The sequence below is a fragment of the Rutidosis leptorrhynchoides genome, chromosome 1 (genome assembly GCF_046630445.1).
Source record: "Rutidosis leptorrhynchoides isolate AG116_Rl617_1_P2 chromosome 1, CSIRO_AGI_Rlap_v1, whole genome shotgun sequence".
Taxonomy (NCBI): domain Eukaryota; kingdom Viridiplantae; phylum Streptophyta; class Magnoliopsida; order Asterales; family Asteraceae; genus Rutidosis; species Rutidosis leptorrhynchoides.
In genome coordinates this window covers 66,748,974-66,774,576 of record NC_092333.1, presented here as the reverse complement: position 1 = coordinate 66,774,576, position 25,603 = coordinate 66,748,974, and the positions used below count along the sequence as shown (strand labels likewise).

The 25,603-nt window shown below is 34.1% G+C and overlaps 1 non-coding gene across 1 annotated transcript; it reads right to left on the bottom strand.

Moving 5' to 3' along the window:
• Positions 1-1,235: 1,235 nt before the first annotated feature.
• LOC139887240 (small nucleolar RNA R71) lies at positions 1,236-1,342 on the bottom strand. The gene has a single exon (XR_011773079.1). It is a non-coding gene; the product is annotated as a small nucleolar RNA R71 (small nucleolar RNA).
• Positions 1,343-25,603: the final 24,261 nt, after the last annotated feature.

Here is a 25,603-nt window from a genome sequence, read left to right as displayed (position 1 = left end):
TTCTTTAGATTAAGATTTAGGCGCCTTAGAATTTTACGACATCGCTTATCGCTTTAATATTTTATAAATTTTAGTACTTTTTAAGTTATTGCCGTTTTGAATTTAGAATTCTTTTAAGCTTTAATACCTTTAGACGTAAGTTTTAATATTTAGTTTTTAGACTTTTAAGTTTCAACGCTGCATTTTATTATTTTTCGACCTTTTATTTTTCGACATTTTTTCGACGCGCTCTTTTTCTTTCTTATTTCTCGACGCTCTAGTTTTTAGGACATAGAATTTTCTATTTCTTCTCTAAAATTTCTTTAAACTTCGACGAAAAATTATTTTAAGCGGTTAAATTGATAGACATCCAAAATTTTCTGGTTCGTAGTAATAATTGGATTTGTTAGTGGCGAGTTTTGGGCTTCCGATTTAAAGGGTCCTGGCTACCTGCTGCATCTATTGGCTATTCGAAACGTGGGCAAAATCAAAAAAGTCTATTAATTTGATAACTTATATAATTTTTATCTTTTATAACTAATAGGATATTCAGTGAATGCACCGAGCAAAACGTTCACCACCTTTTATACGTTCACCACCTGTAACTCGATCAAGAAATCTAGCCAATATTGTTGCCGTTGATTTTTTTTAGAATCGTCATCAAGTCGACCAAGTACTCCAATTCAAATTTCCGATAATCCATTTTTTGAACCCGACCTCACAATTGAGAATCCAGAGGATATTCATGGACAATTCAGAGATCCTGAACCACTAATCATTCCTCCTGAATCAAAAATCACTCATCTAGAGATTGTCAAGGAAGAAACCATTAAGTCAGAATCCTCTAGTGATTCAGATTCAACAAATTCAATAATGGAAAATCTGGAACCTCTAAGTATGGAAGACCGAATGAGAGCTAAATGCACTGGCCAAGGTCATGCAATTACTCAACCAGACATTAATGCGCTAGATTATGAAATCAAAGGACAAATCTTACACATGGTAACTAATCAATGCCAATTTAGTGGTGCGCCGAAGGAAGATCCAAATGAACATCTTCGTACCTTTAATAGGATTTGTACTCTATTTAAAATTAGAGAAGTGGAGGATGAACAGATATATCTCATTTTATTTCCCTGGACTTTAAAGGGAGAAGCCAAAGATTGGTTAGAATCGTTACCTGAAGGGGCGATTGATACATGGGATGTTTAGTTGAAAATTTTCTTAAACAATTCTTTCCGGCATCTAAAGCCGTAAGACTTCAAGGAGAAATTGTTACGTTCACGCAAAAGCCAAATGAAACTTTATATGAAGCATGGACAAGATTTGGAAAGTTATTGAGAGGTTGTCCACAACATAGTTTAGACACTTATCAAATAGTACAAATATTCTACCAAGGATGCGACATCACTACACGAAAAGACATCGATATAGCAGCTGGTGGTTCCATTATGAAGAAAACCGCAACTGAAGCTTACAAAATTATTGATAACACTGCTTCCCACTCACATGAGTGGCACCAAGAAAAAGATATCGTTAGATCATCTAAAGCAGCTAGAGCCGATTCTAGCCATGACTTTGATTCCATGTCTACAAAAGATAGATGCTTTCGAGAGATGAATGGAAAAGATGACTAAAGATATTCACGCAATACGAATTAGTTGTGAACAGTGTGGAGGACCACATTTGACAAAAGATTGTCCTAGTATTGAACAAACAATGAAACAAAGAGAGAATGTTTCATACATGAACCAAAGGCCTGGAAATAATTATCAGAATAATTATCAACCGCCAAGACCAATCTACAATCAAAACCAGAATTATAACCGAAATGTTCCATACAACAACCAACAAGGTCCTAGCAATCAACAAGTATCCAATAATACAACAATCAGCAAAGACCTATTTTTCAAAATAAACCACCACAAACCGATGATAAAAAACCAAATTTAGAAGATATGATGTCGAAGCTAGTTGAATCTCAAACTCAATTTTTCACATCTCAGAAACAAACCAATGAATAAAATGCTCAAGCATTTAGAAATCAACAAGCTTCTATCCAAAATCTGGAATAAGAAGTAAGTAACCTAGCAAGGTTGATAGGTGAAAGAAAACCGGAAAGTCTACCTAGCAATACAAATGCTAACCCCCAAAATGAAACAGCTAAAGCCATTACCACAAGAAGTGGTATTACACTTAAACCACCTGAAATACCTGTAATTTCTGATAACTCTATTCCTACTCCACAAGAACCACAATCTGAGCAAGAAAAGGAAAAAGAACCGGTAGTTGAAAAGGTTAATGAAGATAACACAGTTAAGGCTAAACCTTATGTTAAACAATATCAACCACCACTTCCTTACCCGAGTAAAATGAGAAAAGAAAGACTTGAAGCCTTGAAAAAATTCTTGGATATGTTTAAACAAATAAATGTCAACCTTCCTTTCATTGATGTGATTTCAGGAATGCCAAGATATGCTAAATTTGAAATGTCCCGTTCTTATTGATTAAAAACATTCCATATTAATTGATTTTGTTGCGAGGTTTTGACCTCTATATGAGACATTTTTTCAAAGACTGCATTCATTTTTAAAATAAACCATAACCTTTATTTCATAAATAAAGGTTTAAAAAGCTTTACGTAGATTATCAAATAATGATAATCTAAATATCCTGTTTACACACGACCATTACATAATGGCTTACAATACAAATATGTTACATCGAAATCAGTTTCTTGAATGCAGTTTTTACACAATATCATACAAACATGGGCTCCAAATCTTGTCCTTATTTTAGTATGCAACAACGGAAGCTCTTAGTATTCACCTGAGAATAAACATGCTTTAAACGTCAAAAAAATGTTGGTGAGTTACAGGTTTAACCTATATATATCAAATCGTAACAATAGACCACAAGATTTCATATTTCAATACACATCCCATACATAGAGATAAAAATCATTCATATGGTGAACACCTGGTAACCGACATTAACAAGATGCATATATAAGAATATCTCCATCATTCCGGGACACCCTTCGGATATGATATAAATTTCGAAGTACTAAAGCATCCGGTACTTTGGATGGGGTTTGTTAGACCCAATAGATCTATCTTTAGGATTCGCGTCAATTAGGGTGTCTGTTCCCTAATTCTTAGATTACCAGACTTAATAAAAAGGGGCATATTCGATTTCGATAATTCAACCATAGAATGTAGTTTCACGTACTTGTGTCTATTTTGTAAATCATTTATAAAACCTGCATGTATTCTCATCCCAAAAATATTAGATTTTAAAAGTGGGACTATAACTCACTTTCACAGATTTTTACTTCGTCGGGAAGTAAGACTTGGCCACTGGTTGATTCACGAACCTATAACAATATATACATATATATCAAAGTATGTTCAAAATATATTTACAATACTTTTAATACATTTTGATGTTTTAAGTTTATTAAGTCAGCTGTCCTCGTTAGTAACCTACAACTAGTTGTCCACAGTTAGATGTACAGAAATAAATCGATAAATATTATCTTGAATCAATCCACGATCCAGTATATACGTATCTCAGTATTGATCACAACTCAAACTATATATATATTTTGGAATCAACCTCAACCCTGTATAACTAACTCCAACATTCACATATAGAGTGTCTATGGTTGTTCCGCAATATATATATATAGATGGGTCGACATGATAGGTCGAAACATTGTATACGTGTCTATGGTATCTCAAGATTACATAATATACAATATAAGTTGATTAGGTTATGGTTGGAATAGATTTATTATTAACTTTCACGTAGGTAAAATGAGTAGTTTTTATCAATCTTGTTTTACTCGCCATTTCTTCGTTTCTAATCCGTTTTAAGTGATTCCAGTGGCCACGATTTCGTATTGAACTTAAATTTATGAATCTAAATAGAAAAAGTATAAGTTTATAGTCAGAAATACAAGTTACAAGTCGTTTTTAAAAGAGGTAGTCATTTCTGTCAAAAGAACGACATCTTGATGACCATTTTGAAAAATATACTTTCACTTTGAGTTTAACCATGATTTTTAGATATAGTTTCATGTTCATAAGAAAAATCATTTTTCCAGAAGTATAGCTTTTAAATCAAAGTTCTTCTTAACTTTTAATTATCCCAACCAAAACAGCCCCCGGTTTTACTACGACGGCGTATATCCAGTTTTATGGTGTTTATCGTGTTTCCGAGTTTTAAATCATTAAGTTAGCATATCATATAGATATAGAACGTGTGTTTAGTTGATTTTAAAAGTCTAGTTAGAAGGATTAACTTTATTTGCGAACAAGTTTAGAATTAACTAAACTATGTTCTAGTGATTACAAGTTTATAACGTTGAATAAGACAGCTTTTTATGTATGAATCGAATGATGTTATGAACATCATTACTACCTCAAGTTCCTTGGATAAACCTACTGGAAATGAGAAAAATGGATCTAGCTTCAAAGGATCCTTCGATGGCTTGAAAGTTCTTGAAGCATAATCATGACACGAAAACAATTTCAAGTAAGATTTCCACTCGAAATAAGATTGTTATAGTTATAGAAATTGAATTAAAGTTTGAATATGATTATTACCTTGTATTAGAAAGATAACCTACTGTAAGTAACAAAGGTTTCTTGATCTTGGATGATTACTTGGAATGGATTTAGAAAACTTGGAAGTAAACTTGCAATCTTGGAAGTATTCTTTATTTTATGAAACTAGAACTTTTGGAATTTATGAAGAACACTTAGAACTTGAAGATAGAACTTGAGAGAGATCAATTAGATGAAGAAAATTGAAGAATGAAAGTGTTTGTAGGTGTTTTTGATCGTTGGTGTATGGATTAGATATAAAGGATATGTAATTTTGTTTTCATGTAAATAAGTCATGAATGATTACTCATATTTTTGTAATTTTATGAGATATTTCATGCTAGTTGCCAAATGATGGTTCCCACATGTGTTAGGTGACTCACATGGGCTGCTAAGAGCTGATCATTGGAGTGTATATACCAATAGTACATACATCTAAAAGCTGTGTATTGTACGAGTACGAATACGGGTGCATACGAGTAGATTTGTTGATGAAACTGAACGAGGATGTAATTGTAAGCATTTTTGTTAAGTGGAAGTATTTTGATAAGTGTCTTGAAGTCTTTCAAAAGTGTATGAATACATATTAAAACACTACATGTATATACATTTTAACTGAGTCGTTAAGTCATCGTTAGTCGTTACATGTAAATGTTGTTTTGAAAACTTTAGGTTAACGATCTTGTTAAATGTTGTTAACCCAAAGTTTATAATATCAAATGAGATTTTAAATTATTATATTATCATGATATTATGATGTACGAATATCTCTTAATATGATCTATATACATTAAATGTCGTTACAACGATAATCGTTACATATATGTCTCGTTTCAAATTCATTAAGTTAGTAGTCTTATTTTTACATATGTAGTTCATTGTTAAAACACTTAATGATATATTTACTTATCATTTAACAAAATTAACCAAGTGTATCAATATCTTAATATGATTCATATGTACCTAGTAAGATGTTATAACGATAATCGTTATATATATCGTTTTCGAGTTTCTTAATTTAATAGTCTCATTTTTATGTATATAACTCATTGTTAAAATACCTAATGAGATACATACTTATAATAAAATCATGTTAACTATATATATAACCATATATATGTCATCGTATAGTTTTTACAAGTTTTAACGTTCGTGAATCACCGGTCAACTTGGGTGGTCATTTGTCTATATGAAACCTATTCCAATTAATCAAGTCTTAATAAGTTTGAATGCTTAATATGTTGGAAACACTTAATCATGTAAATATCAATTTCATTTAATATATATAAACATGGAAAAGTTCGGGTCACTACAGTACCTACCCGTTAAATAAATTTCGTCCCGAAATTTTAAGCTGTTGAAAGTGTTGACGAATCTTCTAGAAATAGATGTGGGTATTTCTTCTTCATCTGATCTTCACACTCCCAGGTGAACTCGGGTCCTCTACGAGTATTCCATCGAACCTTAACAATCAGTATCTTGTTTTGTTTAAGTCTCTTAACCTCACGATCCATTATTTCGACGGGTTCTTCAATGAATTGAAGTTTTTCATTGATTTGGATTTCGTCCAACGGAATAGTGAGATCTTCTTTAGCAAAACATTTCTTCAAATTTGAGACGTGGAAAGTGTTATGTACAGCTGCGAGTTGTTGAGGTAGCTCCAGTTGGTGAGCTACTGGTCCGACACGATCTATAATCTTGAATGGTCCAATGTACCTTGGATTTAGTTTCCCCCGTTTACCAAATCGAACAACGCCTTTCCAAGGTGAAACCTTAAGCATGACCATTTCTCCAATTTCAAACTTTATATCTTTTCTTTTACTGTCCGCGTAGCTCTTTTGTCGACTCTGGGCGGTTTTCAATCTTTGTTGAATTTGGATGATTTTCTCGGTAGTTTCTTGTATTATCTCCGGACCCATAATCTGTCTATCCCCCACTTCACTCCAACAAAATGGAGACCTGCACTTTCTACCATAAAGTGCTTCAAACGGCGCCATCTCAATGCTTGAATGGTAGCTGTTGTTGTAGGAAAATTCTGCTAACGGTAGATGTCGATCCCAACTGTTTCCGAAATCAATAACACATGCTCGTAGCATGTCTTCAAGCGTTTGTATCGTCCTTTCGCTTTGCCCATCAGTTTGTGGATGATAGGCAGTACTCATGTCTAGACGAGTTCCTAATGCTTGCTGTAATGTCTGCCAGAATCTTGAAATAAATCGGCCATCCCTGTCAGAGATAATAGAGATTGGTATTCCATGTCTGGAGACGACTTCCTTCAAATACAGTCGTGCTAACTTCTCCATCTTGTCATCTTCTCTTATTGGCAGGAAGTGTGCTGATTTGGTGAGACGATCAACTATTACCCAAATAGTATCAAAACCACTTGCAGTCCTTGGCAATTTAGTAATGAAATCCATGGTAATGTTTTCCCATTTCCATTTCGGGATTTCGGGTTGTTGAAGTAGACCTGATGGTTTCTGATGCTCAGCTTTGACTTTAGAACACGTCAAACATTCTCCTATGTATTTAGCAACATCGGCTTTCATACCCGGCCACCAAAAATGTTTCTTGAGATCCTTGTACATCTTCCCCGTTCCAGGATGTATTGAGTATCTGGTTTTATGAGCTTCTCTAAGTACCATTTCTCTCATATCTCCAAATTTTAGTACCCAAATCCTTTCAGCCCTATACCGGGTTCCGTCTTCCCGAATATTAAGATGCTTCTCCGATCCTTTGGGTATTTCATCCTTTAAATTTCCCTCTTTTAAAACTCCTTGTTGCGCCTCCTTTATTTGAGTAGTAAGGTTATTGTGAATCATTATATTCATAGATTTTACTCGAATGGGTTCTCTGTCCTTCCTGCTCAAGGCGTCAGCTACCACATTTGCCTTCCCCGGGTGGTAACGAATCTCAAAGTCGTAATCATTCAACAATTCAATCCACCTACGCTGCCTCATATTCAGTTGTTTCTGATTAAATATGTGTTGAAGACTTTTGTGGTCGGTATATATAATACTTTTGACCCCATATAAGTAGTGCCTCCAAGTCTTTAATGCAAAAATAACCGCGCCTAATTCCAAATCATGCGTCGTATAATTTTTTTCGTGAATATTCAATTGTCTAGACGCATAAGCAATCACCTTCGTTCGTTGTATTAATACACAACCGAGACCTTGCTTTGATGCATCACAATAAATCACAAAATCATCATTCCCTTCAGGCAATGACAATATAGGTGCCGTAGTTAGCTTTTTCTTCAATAACTGAAACGCTTTCTCTTGTTCATCCTTCCATTCAAATTTCTTCCCTTTATGCGTTAATTCAGTCAAGGGTTTTGCTATTCTGGAAAAGTCTTGGATGAACCTTCTGTATTAACCAGCTAGTCCTAAAAACTGGCGTATGTGTTTCGGAGTTTTCGGGGTTTCCCACTTTTCAACAGTTTCTATCTTTGCCGGATCCACCTTAATACCTTCTTTGTTCACTATGTGATCGAGGAATTGAACTTCTTCCAATCAAAATGCACACTTTGAAAACTTAGCGTACAATTCTTCCTTCCTCAATACTTCTAACACCTTTCTCAAATGTTCATCGTGTTCTTGATCATTCTTTGAGTAAATAAGTATGTCATCAATGAAAACAATGACAAACTTGTTAAGGTATGGTCCACACACTCGGTTCATAAGGTCCATGAACACAGCTGGTGCATTAGTTAAACCAAACGGCATGACCATAAACTCGTAATGACCGTAACGTGTTCTGAAAGCAGTCTTTGGAATATCATCTTCTTTCACCCGCATTTGATGATACCAGGAATGTAAGTCAATCTTTGAATAAACAGACGAGCCTTGTAGTTGATCAAATAAGTCGTCGATTCTCGGTAGTGGGTAGCGGTTCTTGATGGTAAGTTTGTTCAACTCTCGGTAGTCGATACACAACCTGAATGTACCATCTTTCTTCTTGACAAACAAAACAGGAGCTCCCCACGGTGATGTGCTTGGTCGAATGAAACCACGCTCTAAAAGTTCTTGTAATTGGCTTTGCAGTTCTTTCATCTCGCTGGGTGCGAGTCTGTAAGGAGCACGAGCTATTGGTGCAGCTCCTGGTACAAGATCTATTTGAAATTCAACGGATCGATGTGGGGGTAATCCCAGTAATTCTTTCGGAAATACATCGGGAAATTCTTTTGTGACGGGAACATCATTGATGCTCTTTTCTTCAGTTTGTACTTTCTCGACGTGTGCTAGAATAGCATAGCAACCTTTTCTTATTAGTTTTTGTGCCTTCAAATTACTAATAAGATGTAGCTTCGTGTTGCCCTTTTCTCCGTACACCATTAAGGGTTTTCCTTTTTCTCGTATAATGCGAATTGCATTTTTGTAACAAATGATCTCGGCTTTCACTTCTTTCAACCAGTCCATACCAATTATCACATCAAAACTCCCTAACTCTACTGGTATCAAGTCAATCTTAAATGTTTCGCTAACCAGTTTAATTTCTCGATTCCGACATATATTATCTGCTGAAATTAATTTACCATTTGCTAATTCGAGTAAAAATTTACTATCCAAAGGCGTCAATGGACAACTTAATTTAGCACAAAAATCTCTACTCGTATAGCTTCTATCCGCACCCGAATCAAATAAAACGTAATCAGATTTATTGTCAATAAGAAACGTACCCGTAACAAGCTCCGGGTCTTCCTGTGCCTCTGCCGCATTAATATTGAAAACTCTTCCGCGGCCTTGTCCATTCGTGTTCTCCTGGTTCGGGCAATTTCTAATAATGTGGCCCAGTTTTCCACATTTATAACAAACTACATTGGCATAACTTGCTCCGACACTACTTGTTCCGCCATTACTCGTTCCGACACCATTTGTTCCTTTCGTTCTGTTAACCCCTGGTCCGTAGACCTCACACTTCGCCGCGCTATGACCATTTCTTTTACACTTGTTGCAAAATTTGGTGCAGAACCCCGAGTGATACTTTTCACACCTTTGGCATAGCTGCTTCTGATTGATGTTGTTGTTGCGGTTATTATTGTTGTTGGGATGATTATTGTAGTTGCTGTTGTTGTTGTTGTTGTTATTGTTGTTGGGCCATTTGTTGTAGTTGCGATTGATGTTGCGATTGTTGGGATAGTTGTTGCGATTATTGTTGTAATTGCTGTTGTTGTTGTATTGGTGATTCTTATCACCGTTTTCCTCCCACTTTCTTTTGACTTGCTTCACATTGGCCTCTTCAGCAGTCTGTTCTTTAATTCTTTCTTCAATCTGATTCACTAGTTTGTGAGCCATTCTACATGCCTGTTGTATGGAGGCGGGCTCGTGTGAACTTATATCTTCTTGGATTCTTTCCGGTAATCCTTTCACAAACGCGTCGATCTTCTCTTCCTCATCTTCGAACGCTCCCGGACACAATAGGCATAATTCTGTGAATCGTCTTTCATACGTGGTAATATCAAATCCTTGGGTTCGTAACCCTCTAAGTTCTGTCTTGAGCTTATTGACCTCAGTTCTGGGACGGTACTTCTCGTTCATCAAGTGCTTGAATGCTGACCACGGTAGTGCGTAAGCATCATCTTGTCCCACTTGTTCTAGATAGGTATTCCACCATGTTAACGCAGAACCTGTGAAGGTATGCGTAGCGTACTTCACTTTGTCCTCTTCAGTACACTTGCTTATGGCAAACACCGATTCGACCTTCTCGGTCCACCGTTTCAATCCGATCGGTCCTTTGGTTCCATCAAATTCCAAAGGTTTGCAGGCAGTGAATTCTTTGTAGGTGCATCCTACACGATTTCCTGTATTGCTAGATCCAAGGTTATTGCTGGTATGTAGCGCAGCCTGTACTGCGGCTATGTTTCAAGCAAGAAAGGCACGAAATTCCTCTTCGCTCATATTCAAGGTGTGTCGAGTAGTCGGTGCCATTTCCTTCAAAATAGTCAAATGAAATGAGTTAATCATATAGAATATCAAGAGTAGTCAATAGTATTTCGTAGCGTAATATGAACTTATTTATAAAAGCTCTTTCTTCATATTAGCATTTTATACTCTTTAATTCGGGTAGTACCTACCCGTTAAGTTCATACTTAGTAGCTAACATACCATTTCAACTACTACAATTCTATATGAAAAACTAATCACAAAAAAAATATCATATTCAAACCTTTATACAATAACTTGCAAACTTACAATACCGCTTTTTTTTTACATATAGCATGAAATATAGCACATAAAACTTTGATACAAGTCATGCATTCTGGTTTTACTAATACCACTTCCCATCCTTGGTTAATAAATAAGGCGTTCAGCAAAGGCAATAAAGACACGTAATTCATACGTCCAGAAACAAGTCATGCATTCTGGTTTTACTAATACCACTTCCCATCCTTGGTTTTGTGGAACATAACCGTTGTGACCGATAGTAAGACAATGTGTTGTAACGTCGTCAAAAGGATGAAGGTTACGTAATGACCAACAGTCTCGTAATAACCTAAAAACCTCATTTCTTACCCCAATTACCAACTCCGTCACTTGTGGGAACGTTTTGTTTAATAGTTGTAGCCCGATGTTCTTTTTCTCACTTTGGTGAGAAGCGAACATTACTAACCCTTAAGCATAACATGCTTCTTTATGTTGCATGTTAGCCGCTTTTTCTAAATCATGAAGTCCTATATTCGAATACATTGAGTCAAAATAATTTCTTAACCCGTTGCGTAAAATAGCATTTGGGTTCCCCGCAATATATGCGTCAAAGTAAACACATCGTAACTTATGGGTTTCCCAATGTGATATCCCCCATCTTTCAAACGAAAGCCTTTTATAAACCAAGGCATTCTTGGAACGTTCTTCGAATGTCTTATAAACTGATTTTGCCATAAATAGTTGTGCCGAGGAATTCTGACCGACTCTAGACAAGATTTCATCAATCATGTCTCCGGGTAAGTCTTCTAAAATATTGGGTTGTCTATCCATTTTGTGTTTTTATACTGTAAAATAGACAAGAGTTAGATTCATAAAAGATACTTATTAATACAAGCAATTTTTACATATATCGTAAAGCATAAGCACACTATATTACATATATTACACCGCACAAATACAACAATCTTATTCTGACTCACTCGTTTCTTCTTTTTTGAACTTGGTTCTTTTTGCTAAGTTTTTAGGGATATATGATGTTCCCCTAATACGAGCCGTCGTTTTCCACATTGGTCTAGAAAAACCTGGTGGTTTAGAGGTTCCCGGGTTATTGTTACAACTTAAGAAATACGGGTGTTGACGATACATATAAAGTTCATCGGGGTTGGAATCAGATTTCTCTATTTTTATGCCCTTTCCCTTATTGTTCTCTTTTGCCTTTTTAAATTTAGTTGGGGTAATTTCTATAACATCATCGGAATCCTCATCGGGATCCGATTCATCGGAGAATTAGTAATCCTCCCAATATTTTGCTTCCTTGGCGGAAACACCATTTACCATAATTAACCTTGGTCGTTTGTTGAGGATTTTCTTTTACTTAACCGTTTTATTATTTCCCCCACCGATTCTATTTCTTCTTCCGGTTCCGATTCGGGAACTTGTGAATCAGTCCACGAATCATTCCAAATTACATTTGACTCTTCATTATTATTAGGTGAGTCATCTATCACATTCGGGGACTTGTATTAGAGGTAGACATCTATCACATAATATCAAACACGTTAAGAGATTAATATATCACATAATATTCACATGTTAAAAATATATAGTTTCCAACAAAATTTGTTAAGCAATCATTTTTCAAGTAAACACGGTCGAAGTCCAGACTCACTAATGCATCCTAACAAACTCGATAAGACACACTAATGCAAAATTCTGGTTCTCTAAGACCAACGCTCGGATACCAACTGAAATGTCCCGTTCTTATTGATTAAAAACGTTCCATATTAATTGATTTCGTTGCGAGGTTTTGACCTCTATATGAGACGTTTTTTCAAAGACTGCATTCATTTTTAAAACAAACCATAACCTTTATTTCATAAATAAAGGTTTAAAAAGCTTTACGTAGATTATCAAATAATGATAATCTAAAATATCCTGTTTACACACGACCATTACATAATGGTTTACAATACAAATATGTTACATCGAAATCAGTTTCTTGAATGCAGTTTTTACACAATATCATACAAACATGGGCTCCAAATCTTGTTCTTATTTTAGTATGCAACAGCGGAAGCTCTTAGTATTCACCTGAGAATAAACATGCTTTAAACGTCAAAAAAATGTTGGTGAGTTATAGGTTTAACCTATATATATCAAATCGTAACAATAGACCACAAGATTTCATATTTCAATACACATCCCATACATAGAGATAAAAATCATTTATATGGTGAACACCTGGTAACCGACATTAACAAGATGCATATTTAAGAATATCCCCATCATTCCGGGACACCCTTCGGATATGATATAAATTTCGAAGTACTAAAGCATCCGGTACTTTGGATAGGGTTTGTTAGGCCCAATAGATCTATCTTTAGGATTCGCGTCAATTAGGGTGTCTGTTCCCTAATTCTTAGATTACCAGACTTAATAAAAAGGGGCATATTCGATTTCAATAATTCAACCATAGAATGTAGTTTCACGTACTTGTGTCTATTTTGTATATCATTTATAAAACCTGCATGTATTCTCATCCCAAAAATATTAGATTTTAAAAGTGGGACTATAACTCACTTTCACATATTTTTACTTCGTCGGGAAGTAAGAATTGGCTACTGGTTGATTCACGAACCTATAACAATATATACATATATATCAAAGTATGTTCAAAATATATTTACAATACATTTAATACATTTTGATGTTTTAAGTTTATTAAGTCAGCTGTCCTCGTTAGTAACCTACAACTAGTTGTCCACAGTTAGATGTACAGAAATAAATCGATAAATATTATCTTGAATCAATCCACGACCCAGTGTGTACGTATCTCAGTATTGATCACAACTCAAACTATATATATATTTTGGAATCAACCTCAACCCTGTATAACTAACTACAACATTCACATATAGAGTGTCTATGGTTGTTCCGCAATATATATATATATAGATGGGTCGACATGATAGGTCGAATCATTGTATACGTGTCTATGGTATCTCAAGATTACATAATATACAATATAATTTGATTAGGTTATGGTTGGAATAGATTTATTATTAACTTTCACGTAGGTAAAATGAGTAGTTTTTATCAATCTTGTTTTACTCGCCATTTCTTCGTTTCTAATCCGTTTTAAGTGATTCCAGTGGCCACGGTTTCGTATTGAACTTAACTTTATGAATCTAAATAGAAAAAGTATAAGTTTATAGTCGGAAATACAAGTTACAAGTCATTTTTGAAAGAGGTAGTCATTTCTGTCGAAAGAACGACATCTTGATGACCATTTTGAAAAATATACTTTCACTTTGAGTTTAACCATGATTTTTAGATATAGTTTCATGTTCATAAGAAAAATCATTTTTCCAGAAGTATAGCTTTTAAATCAAAGTTCTTCTTAGCTTTTAATTATCCCAACCAAAACAGCCCCCGGTTTTACTACGACGGCGTATATCCAGTTTTATGGTGTTTATCGTGTTTCCGGGTTTTAAATCATTAAGTTAGCATATCATATAGATATATAACATGTGTTTAGTTGATTTTAAAAGTCTAGTTAGAAGGATTAACTTTATTTGCGAACAAGTTTAGAATTAACTAAACTATGTTCTAGTGATTACAAGTTTATAACGTTGAATAAGACAGCTTTATATGTATGAATCGAATGATGTTATGAACATCATTACTACCTCAAGTTCCTTGGATAAACCTACTGGAAATGAGAAAAATGGATCTAGCTTCAAAGGATCCTTGGATGGCTTGAAAGTTCTTGAAGCAGAATCATGACACGAAAACAATTTCAAGTAAGATTTCCACTCGAAATAAGATTGTTATAGTTATAGAAATTGAATTAAAGTTTGAATATGATTATTACCATGTATTAGAAAGATAACCTACTGTAAGTAACAAAGGTTTCTTGATCTTGGATGATTACTTGGAATGGATTTAGAAAACTTGGAAGTAAACTTGCAATCTTGGAAGTATTCTTGATTTTATGAAACTAGAACTTTTGGAATTTATGAAGAACACTTAGAACTTGAAGATAGAACTTGAGAGAGATAAATTAGATGAATAAAATTGAAGAATGAAAGTGTTTGTAGGTGTTTTTGGTCGTTGGTGTATGGATTAGATATAAAGGATATGTAATTTTGTTTTCATGTAAATAAGTCATGAATGATTACTCATATTTTTGTAATTTTATGAGATATTTCATGCTAGTTGCCAAATGATGGTTCCCACATATGTTAGGTAACTCACATGGGCTGCTAAAAGCTGATCATGGGAGTGTATATACCAATAGTACATACATCTAAAAGCTGTGTATTGTACGAGTACAAATACGGGTGCATATGAGTAGATTTGTTGATGAAACTGAACGAGGATGTAATTGTAAGCATTTTTGTTAAGTAGAAGTATTTTGATAAGTGTCTTGAAGTCTTTCAAAAGTGTATGAATACATATTAAAACACTACATGTATATACATTTTAACTGAGTCGTTAAGTCATCGTTAGTCGTTACATGTAAATGTTGTTTTGAAACCTTTAGGTTAACGATCTTGTTAAATGTTGTTAACCCAAAGTTTATAATATCAAATGAGATTTTAAATTATTATATTATCATGATATTATGATGTATGAATATCTCTTAATATGATCTATATACATTAAATGTCGTTACAACGATAATCGTTACATATATGTCTCGTTTCAAATTCATTAAGTTAGTAGTCTTATTTTTACATATGTAGTTCATTGTTAATACACTTAATGATATATTTACTTATCATTTAATATAATTAACCAAGTATATCAATATCTTAATATGATTCATATGTACCTAGTAAGACGTTATAACGATAATCGTTATATATATCGTTTTCGAGTTTCTTAATTTAATAGTCTCATATTATGTATATAACTCATTGTTAAAATACCTAATGAGATACATACTTATAATAAAATCATGTTAACTATATATATAACCATATATATGTCATCGTATAGTTTTTACAAGTTTTAACGTTCGTGAATCACCGGTCAACTTGGGTGGTCATTTGTCTATATGAAACCTATTCCAATTAATCAAGTCTTAATAAGTTTGATTGCTTAACATGTTGGAAACACTTAATCATGTAAATATCAATTTCATTTAATATATATAAACATGGAAAAGTTCGGGTCACTACAAAATTCTTGAAAGATCTAATCACAAATAGAAAGAAAATGGAAGAACTCTCGGCTGTTACAATGAATGCTAATTGTTCTGCAGTGCTATTGAATAAGATACCAGAAAAATTATCAGATCCAGGAAGTTTCACAATTCCATGTTTTTTGAGTAGTCTTAGTTCAATAGAAGCATTGGCAGACTTAGGTGCTAGTATAAATTTAATGCCATATTCACTATACGCTAAACTAGACCTTGGAGAATTGAAACCAACACGAATAAGCATACAACTAGCCGATCGATCAGTAAAATATCCTAGAGGGATAATGGAGAACATGCTAGTTAAAGTTGGTACTTTAGTATTTTCAGTAGATTTTGTTATTCTGGACATGGAAGAAGATTCTCGAGTTCCTCTCATATTAGGAAGACCATTCTTAAACACGGCTAAAGCAATAATAGATGTGTTTGGTAAAAAAAACTAACCCTAAGTATAGAGGACGAGAGTGTTACCTTTTCTGTGGATAGAGCCATGCAACAACCGCAATCTGCAGATGATACATGTTATTATATTCAAACTATAGATTCACATGCAGAATTGTTAGAAGAATTTTCAGAATTACAAGGAACAGGAGAATGTTCTTTAGGAGAAGGAACTGAACCAATTGATGAAGCTGAAATGTTAGCTACACTTATGGCTAATGAATACGAACCAACAACAGAAGAAATTCAAATGCTAAAAGAAGAAGACAGATATCGATACAAATCATCGATAGAAGAACCACCGACATTAGAGTTAAAGTCACTTCCAAACCATTTGGAATATGCTTATTTACATGGTAAATCAGAATTACCTGTAATAATATCGTCTTCTCTTACTGAAAATGAAAAATCTCAACTCATTTCTGTGCTAAAAGCTCATAAATCAACTATTGCATGGAAGATTCATGACATTAAAGGCATAAGTCCTTCGTATTGCACACATAAAATTCTTATGGAAGATGGTCATAAAACGTATGTTCAACGCCAACGAAGACTAAATCCTAATATGCAAGATGTTGTTAAGAAAGAAATTATTAAACTGCTAGATGCAGGTTTAATTTATCCAATTTCTGATAGTCCATGGGTAAGCCCAGTTCAATGCGTACCTAAGAAAGGTAGCATGACTGTCATCACAAATGAAAAAAATGAGCTTATTCCTACTAGAACTGTAACAGGATGGCGTGTTTGTATTAATTATAGAAAATTAAATGATGCCACCAGAAAAGATCACTTTCCCTTACCTTTCATTGATCAAATGTTGGAAAGATTAGCCGGAAATGGTTACTATTGTTTTATTGACGGTTTTTCCGGATATTTTCAAATCCCAATAGTACCCGAGTACCAAGAGAAAACCACGTTCACGTGCCCTTATGGTACTTTTGCTTATAAACGCATGCCATTTGGACTTTGCAACGCCCCTGCAACCTTTCAAAGGTGCATGATGGCGATTTTTCACGACATGATAGAAGAATGCATGGAAGTTTTCATGGATCACTTTTCAGTCTTCGGTGATACTTTTGAATCATGTCTAGTTAATCTTGAACGAATGCTTATTAGATGCGAACAATCAAATCTAATTCTTAATTGGGAGAAATGCCATTTCATGGTTAAAGAAGGCATCGTTCTTGGTCATAAAATTTCAAAGGAAGAAATTGAAGTGGATAGAGCTAAAGTAGATGTAATTACTAAACTTCTACATCCCACCAATGTTAGAGGAGTTAGGAGTTTTCTAGGGCATGCCGGTTTTTACCGACGTTTCATAAAAGATTTTTCTAAAATTGCCACTCCTATGAATAAACTTCTTGAAAAAGATGTTCCATTCATCTTTTCAGATGAATGCATCAAATCTTTTAATATTCTTAAAGAAAAACTCACTAATGCGCCGATCATGATAACTCCAAATTGGAATCTACCGTTTGAACTCATGTGCGATGCAAGTGATTTTGCAATGGGAGCCGTTTTAGGACAAAGGATTGAAAAACGATTTCAACCTATTTATTACGCTAGTAAGACGTTACAATGAGCACAAACGAATTACACAACTACTGAAAAAGAACTCCTTGCTATTTTCTTTGCTTTTGAAAAATTTCGTTCATATCTCGTTCTAGCTAAAACGGTGGTCTATACCGATCATTCTGCTCTTAGATACCTATTTTCAAAACAAGATGCCAAACCACGATTAATCCGTTGGATCTTACTCTTACAAGAGTTCGATATTGAAATCCGAGACAAAAAGGGAGCAGAAAATCTCGCAGCTGATCATCTTTCTCGTCTTGAAAATCCCGAATTAGAAGTTCTAAATGAATCGGCTATACAAGATAACTTTCCTGATGAATATCTATTGAAGATAGATTATAATGAAATTCCATGGCTTGCAGACTATGCAAACTACTTAGTATGTGGATTCCTTGAAAAAGGGTTGTCGTACCAAAAACGAAAGAAATTTTTTAGTGATATAAAACACTATTTCTGGGAAGATCCACATTTGTTTAAAAGTTATCCCGATGGAATAATACGCCGATGTGTATTCGGGGATGAAGCTAGTCAAATCTTAAACCATTGTCACACAGGACCAACAGGGGGCATTATGGGCCTCAACTCACATCAAGAAAAGTCTATGACGCTGGATTCTATTGGCCTACAATTTTCAAAGACGCACACCTTCTTTGTATATCCTGTGATGCTTGTCAAAGGGCCGGAAAAATAAGTCAACGTGATGAAATGCCACAAAATGTCATTCAAGTATGTGAAGTATTTGACGTTTGGGGTATTGACTTTATGGGTCCATTTCCAAAATCTCATAATAATCTCTACATTCTCGTTGCCATTGATTATGTATCTAAATGGGCGGAAGCACAAGCTCTCCCAACTAACGATGCACGAGTTGTAGTTAACTTCTTAAAACGTCTTTTTGCAAGGTTTGGAACACCGAAAGCTTTAATAAGTGATCGGGGTACTCATTTTTGTAATAATCAACTTGAGAAAGTTCTCAAAAGATATGGAGTAACTCATAAAATCTCAACTGCTTATCATCCACAAACAAGTGGACAAGTTGAAAATACCAACCGAGCTTTAAAACGTATTCTAGAGAAAACCGTAGGATCAAATTCGAAGGAATGGTCCATGAAATTGGAGGATGCACTCTGGGCTTTTAGAACAGCCTACAAAACCCAATTGGCACCACACATTTTAAACTCGTTTACGGAAAAGCATGTCACCTTCCAGTAGAAATTGAACATAAAGCATTTTGGGCTATGAAGACATGTAATCTTGATTTACATGAAGCCGGACGTCTACGGTTAAGTCAATTAAATGAATTAGAAGAATTAAGACATGAAGCATACGAAAATTCATTAATCTATAAGGAAAGAACGAAGAAATGGCATGATAAAAGAATCAGAAGTTCAAAAGAATTTAAAGAAGGAGACAGAGTTCTTCTTTTCAATTCGCGATTCAAGCTATTTCCTGGAAAATTGAAATCAAGATGGTCTGGACCATTCATAGTCAAAAGAGTTTTCTCATACGGAACAATAGAGTTGATAAATTCAAATGGGATTGAATTTAAAGTTAATGGTAACAGAGTTAAATATTACATACATGGTCCGATGGAAGTTGACAATGAAATCAATCATAATTTCACCACCCAAGAAAACCCTCAGAATGAAAACATAAATATGTTATCAACAACATATGAAAAACCAAAATTGGAAGACGAGGAAGCTTCAAATTGGAGTGATGAAGAAGAATTCCTATTCAAACCTCCCATTCTAAGAAACGAAGAAAAATGTGAACAAGAAGTTCAAGTAGAAGTGAAAAAAACAAGAAAATATCACCCGGAAAAAGTTAACAACCCAACTCTACTTACTAAAGTAGGAGACCCAGGTGAATTTATCATTTCTTGCTTGCTTAATGATGGTGCTATGTATAATGGACTCGCAGATTTAGGAGCAAGTGCAAATGTTATGCCTCTTTTCTTATACAAAAGATTAGGTGTGGGTAAATTAAGACCAACCAGAATAGGTGTTCAATTATTTGATCAAACCATTAAACACCCGGTTAGAATAGCAAACAATTTACTTGTTAAAGTGGAAAGTTTGACCTTTGTTGCAAATTTCATAGTTATTAATATGGAGGAAGACCTTGATATTCCTCTAATTTTAGATCGCCCATTTTTAGCAACTACCGAGGCATTCATTGATGTAAGAGAAGGTAGGATGACACTTAGGGATGATGACAAATCGGTTACCTTTGTGAACCGAAAGTTTAGATCTCCACCAACTAAAACTGTTGAATCAATAAAAACGCTTAAGTGTGAGGAAGATGAAGCAACAACCAATGATGACCTGATAACAAAGAACCCCGTTGTTGACACAAAATTAGATGAACCCGTTTTTAACAGTTCAATAAAGAAACTTTATAAACAGATTCAAGATGCTAGGATTAAGGGGAACTTTAAGTTATGTAACCGATTAGTATCCAATTTGTCGCCTAAAGAAAAGGCAATGTTAGTTGAATTTGTGAAAGTTACAGAGGAAATCAACAATTGGCTTGAAGCAAAAGTCAGAGATATACAAGTTGATAGTCCAATTAAAAACGAAGTTAATCACAATTTCGACACCACAGCCAACTAAGTGTGGGAAGAATCAAGTCTTTTTATGGAAAATATATATTTCTGTTAGAGATAGATATTCTGTTTTCGTGTAGTTTCCGAGAAAGGAATCCGAATGGTCTTTCCCTAGCAGACCCTAAAGAACTAGTCTTCTCCCTCCATTCTGAATTTTTATTTTTTTTTAGGTTTTACGAGATGAATAATTCCTTTGATTTGAACCACGGTCTAATGCTACACGCTTTGATTACTAAACGTAATAATGACACACTCCCGAGTGACCTGGTGTCAGTAATAAGAGGCAAATGTGACGAAGTAAGGAAAGAACTCAGGAAAGATCATCATAAGACACATTTTGGTAAAGGAAAATCAAAATCCGCAACAAAAAGAAGAGCACGACACCTTGAAAGATGTCATAAATGCGGAAAATGGTCACACGAAAGTAAATGTTCGAACAATCAAACATATTCAAATACCGAATTTGTTACTCTATGCAGAGAAGGACCGTTCATATGTTTAGAAGAAAAGTTATTGAAAAATCGAGGTTACGCTTATGTAGCTATGGAAAACCAAATCACACGACTCTTCTATGAGTCAGCTAAAGCGGGTCTCTGAGAATTCTATCTCATAGATAAGTATGTACAGTTTTTATTTTTGTTTTTATTTATTGCTTTTAACCTATTGATAATAAACGCTGAATCGTTCGCTATAAAGTATTAAATTGATATTCAATAAAATTAGGTATGCGTAACTGAAATTATTGATATCATACAAAAATTTATTACATCACTGCGAAATTTACCGTTTATTCTTAAGGTATAAATATCTTTAATCAATCAACCCAAAATATTTCAAAAATTCGTCAGGAGTAAAACTAGGTTATGGAACCGAAATTACTTTACCGAAAAGAGGGGCGTATATTTTTGATAATATTTGATTGATTAAAGTGGGATAAAAGACCAAAAATATTTTTAATTTTAATTTTTACCTTGTTTTTAAATAAATATTAAATTATTAATATTATAAAATTTTAAAACTAATATATTTAAGTTTTTAAAAATTTAATACTTTTAATATAAGTTTGTAAAATTAATGTATAAAAATATTAATAATATTTATATGAATTTTTAATTTTATGGATTTTAATTTTAAGTTTGGTGTGAATTTAAAAACAAAAATTTACTTTATTTCATTCAGTTAAAATTTGATATTTAAAATTCGTCGTGAGTTGAAGACTAGGTCGTTGAACCGAAATTGCTTTACCCGAGGGCGGGACGAGAAATTTTATTATCATTATTTTTAATCTTATTGAATTAAAGTATGCCAAAAAAAATTATAAAACCCAAAAATATTTGCTTTTAAAACAACGCTTTGAAATGACAAATTTTTAAAATTTTGTCGAGGGACGGACTAGGACATCGTTCAGAAACGCCCTCATCCTAAAAAAAAGAAAACAAAATTTAAAAATTAATCTATTAATTGTTTCATTAGTTAAAGGTTTTTATATAAAAAAAAAAAGACCCCATGCGATCGCATGGGATTTACCCTGTAAAGCCATGCGATCGCATGGACACTAAAAACTGGGCGGAAACAAAATGCTCAGCGAGCTGCTCTCTGTCTCATAACACAACACACACACATACACGAGCATACACACACATAAACCTCTAAAATCTTCATTTTTTCACCAAATTCATCCAAATTTCTTGCTATAATCCGCTTTAATCATGAAATTGTTCAGAAGTTTTTCAAAGAAGGTAAAGATTTCACCCCTAAACTCTTTAAATTTTCAGTTTTAGTGTTCTTGAGCTAATTTTTACCTAATTTAATTTTGTTAATTTCTAATGTAATTAGAGTTAAATTATTAGTATATTATGCATGTATAACTTAGATTGATGCTATTTGTCATGATTTGAAGCCTTGAACTTCAAAAATTTTAGAAATCTAGGGTTTGTGTTCTTGAGCAATTTGGGGCTTTTTGATATAAACAGGTTATGGCCGATTTTTGTCATGAATTATTGCTAAATTAAGTAGTGTAACATATTTAGGTAGTTAAATGATCCAAACTTTGATCCTAAACATGAATTTTGAGAATTAAAGTAGACTTTTTAATTCTAAAATTCATGAACTTGATTAAATTGATGTAAATGCCATTTGAAACTTGTTTAAGTGCTAGTAATGATTATTTTGACATGTTATTTGAGTTGAATGCTTATGAAATTTGTAAACATTTTCATATGTGCTTATTTAAAAAAGTGTAGAATTGATAAAAATATGAAAATGAGCATGAGTTTAATATGAATTAAACATGTTATTGTAATTGTTTCAAGTTGTTATTTTGCTAACACTAATGCATATTTAGATGCACAAATTTTGTGTTTAATGTGTTTTGCAGAAATATATCGAATCTGGCGGTGGATCATCATCCAGACAACCTGAAAACGAACCTGAACCAGAAATGCAATACGAACAAGAACCTGAACCGGAGCAACAACAGGAACAACAACAACAACAACAACTTGATCAACACATACCGTATTATGATCCGCAAAAAGAATATGTTAATGCCTACGTACAATTTCTGATTCATCCAATAATAGAACACCCAACGATTCATGAAGAACAGTTGCATCCCAATTTGAGATTTGATAGAAGTTGGAGAGATTACCCGACGTACCAAAGTAACAAATTTAAATTGGTAACGAAAAATGTAGAAGTACCGAGGGTAATCGACTGGGAGCCTTTGGAAAGAGTCCAACTAGCTAACTCAGTTAGGCAGCATCTGATCCAAAGGTATGGGAACTCTTCTTTTCCCGATTGGGAACGTTTATTCACCATTCGTAGGCCTGTATATAAAGAGTGGTGTGTTGAGCTTATGAGTACTATATCACTTGATACAAATGTAGTTAGGTTAGACTATAGGAATTTTCTTAGATCTTTACTTGGCCGTAGGATGTATAGGATATCCATGCTGAACATGGCCAGGGCTTTACAGATTTACACTCCTGGTGAATTACTACTACCTGATTGTACAAATTTGATTTATCATGGTGAAAGGGTAGATAGAAATTTTGACGATGACGCCGTCTGGAGGCGTATGTCAAATTATAATGTTTTTACGCTGGGAGAAAGACACTCCTATTTAGATATTAATAAAGCAGAGCTACGTATTATACATAGATTTTTAGCTAATTCGATTACACAAAGAGGTAACAACAAGGAGAAGATGACCTTACACGATTTATTTTACCGTAAGTGTATTTGAAACACTAGAAGCTTTGTTAATATCCCCTACTGTGTTGGTTTTTATCTGTTCAAAATGGTGACAGGAATACAGGACGGGGGAATAATAGGAGGAGATATTTTTGTTACTCTCATTGGAGAGTATTTGGGTATAGATAGGGATCAAGGGGGTCAACTGATGGTGTGTAGAGAACAGATTGAGACTTTAGGATTGCGGGTCTATCAGGGTGCAAAGGTATTAAAGAGCAGACGCAATCAGGCAGTACCATATGAGGGACGTCATCCACAGGTAGAGAGATGTTCAGATGAGGAAATGGAGGAACTGAATGACATTATGGATGTCATTAGGGAGGCTATTACTGACGTTTACCAGCGTATAGACGAGGTAGAAATGACAAACGAGGCTAGACATAGTCAGTTTGAGCAGTGGCACACTGAGAATGTGTACGAGTATTCTAGGCAATGACAGCATGATAGATGGCAATATCATCAGCATCAGATCATGAGCCAGCTATTACCTCAGGTACCAAATAACTACGTACCGACCTAACCTGCTTACTATCCTCCACACCAACCCGATATGCGACCACCATTTACTCTCTACGACCCTAACCAGGCCTATCAGAACACCTATAACCAACCGTGGAACCCGACCGACGACATGAACTGGAACCCCTATCCAGATTGATACAGTTCCCGTTGGTGATTTCTATGATTTTTATCTTTTTATTATTTTTATTTATTTATGTTTAAACATATAATATTGTGATACTTTTATGTAAGTTTTAACATTTTTATTATGTTGTACTAATATTTCATATTTCATTTGAAAGTGGGATGTTAAGTCCCATTTCAAATTACCATGCATGTTATTATTTGTATGTATGTATATTGTCAATTGTACACAACAGGGTAAAACAGCGAACTTTCAAAGACTGGCATTAAGTTCAGCAAAAGCTACTAATTTTGACGACAAAACGAAAAACAAATGTGTTGTAACAACAAGACGGAATGAACAAATGACGTGCATCATTTATCATTCAACAAACAAACGCCAATATGTTTGGAAACTTTGGTAAAATTTAATCATTTTTCTACGCTAATCACCCTCAATAATTTAAATTGTTACTGATTTCTTGCAAATGAGGGCATTGCAAGATCTTAAGTGTGGGATGGGGTTAAATTCTTTCGGATTTTTAAAATTTTTGACTTATACACTTGGTTACCATTAAAAATACTAGTAACGCAGTAGTTGTATTAGAATCTAATGCTCTCTAATAATAAAGAACAGTCCTAGTCTTATATACTGACTACCCAATTCTAGTAAAAAAATTTAAAATTTTCAATTAAATGAACTCAAAATCATGTTTATACAAATTTATGAACGATAAACTAGGTGTTAACACCGAAATTATTGTTACCTCGGAAAGGACATAAATTGAGAAACAACCCAAAATGTTAGAATTCATTTAAAATGTAATAGAGGAAAATAAAAAGGCAAAGAAAGGAAAATAAAAGCCAAATGTGGAAAAAATTTATCAAGTTATTTAGAACATATGTCACATATTTTTGTACAAATAATTGAAGATACTTTTGTTTTGGACGATTTTAATCAAGTTTTACCCAGTTTATTGTAATAGAATTTAAAAAGGGAGTAAAGTCTTCCGAGAAAAAGACACGCGTTTCTTGATTTAGGTCAGGAAGTTGTCGTCCAGACCAGTTGTAGAGTCTACGAAAAACCTTGAAAAGTTTTCTCGAAAATCAGCTGGAAATCCACGGACCTCAGTATCAAACAGGGTCGCCAAGTGGTCAGACTTAT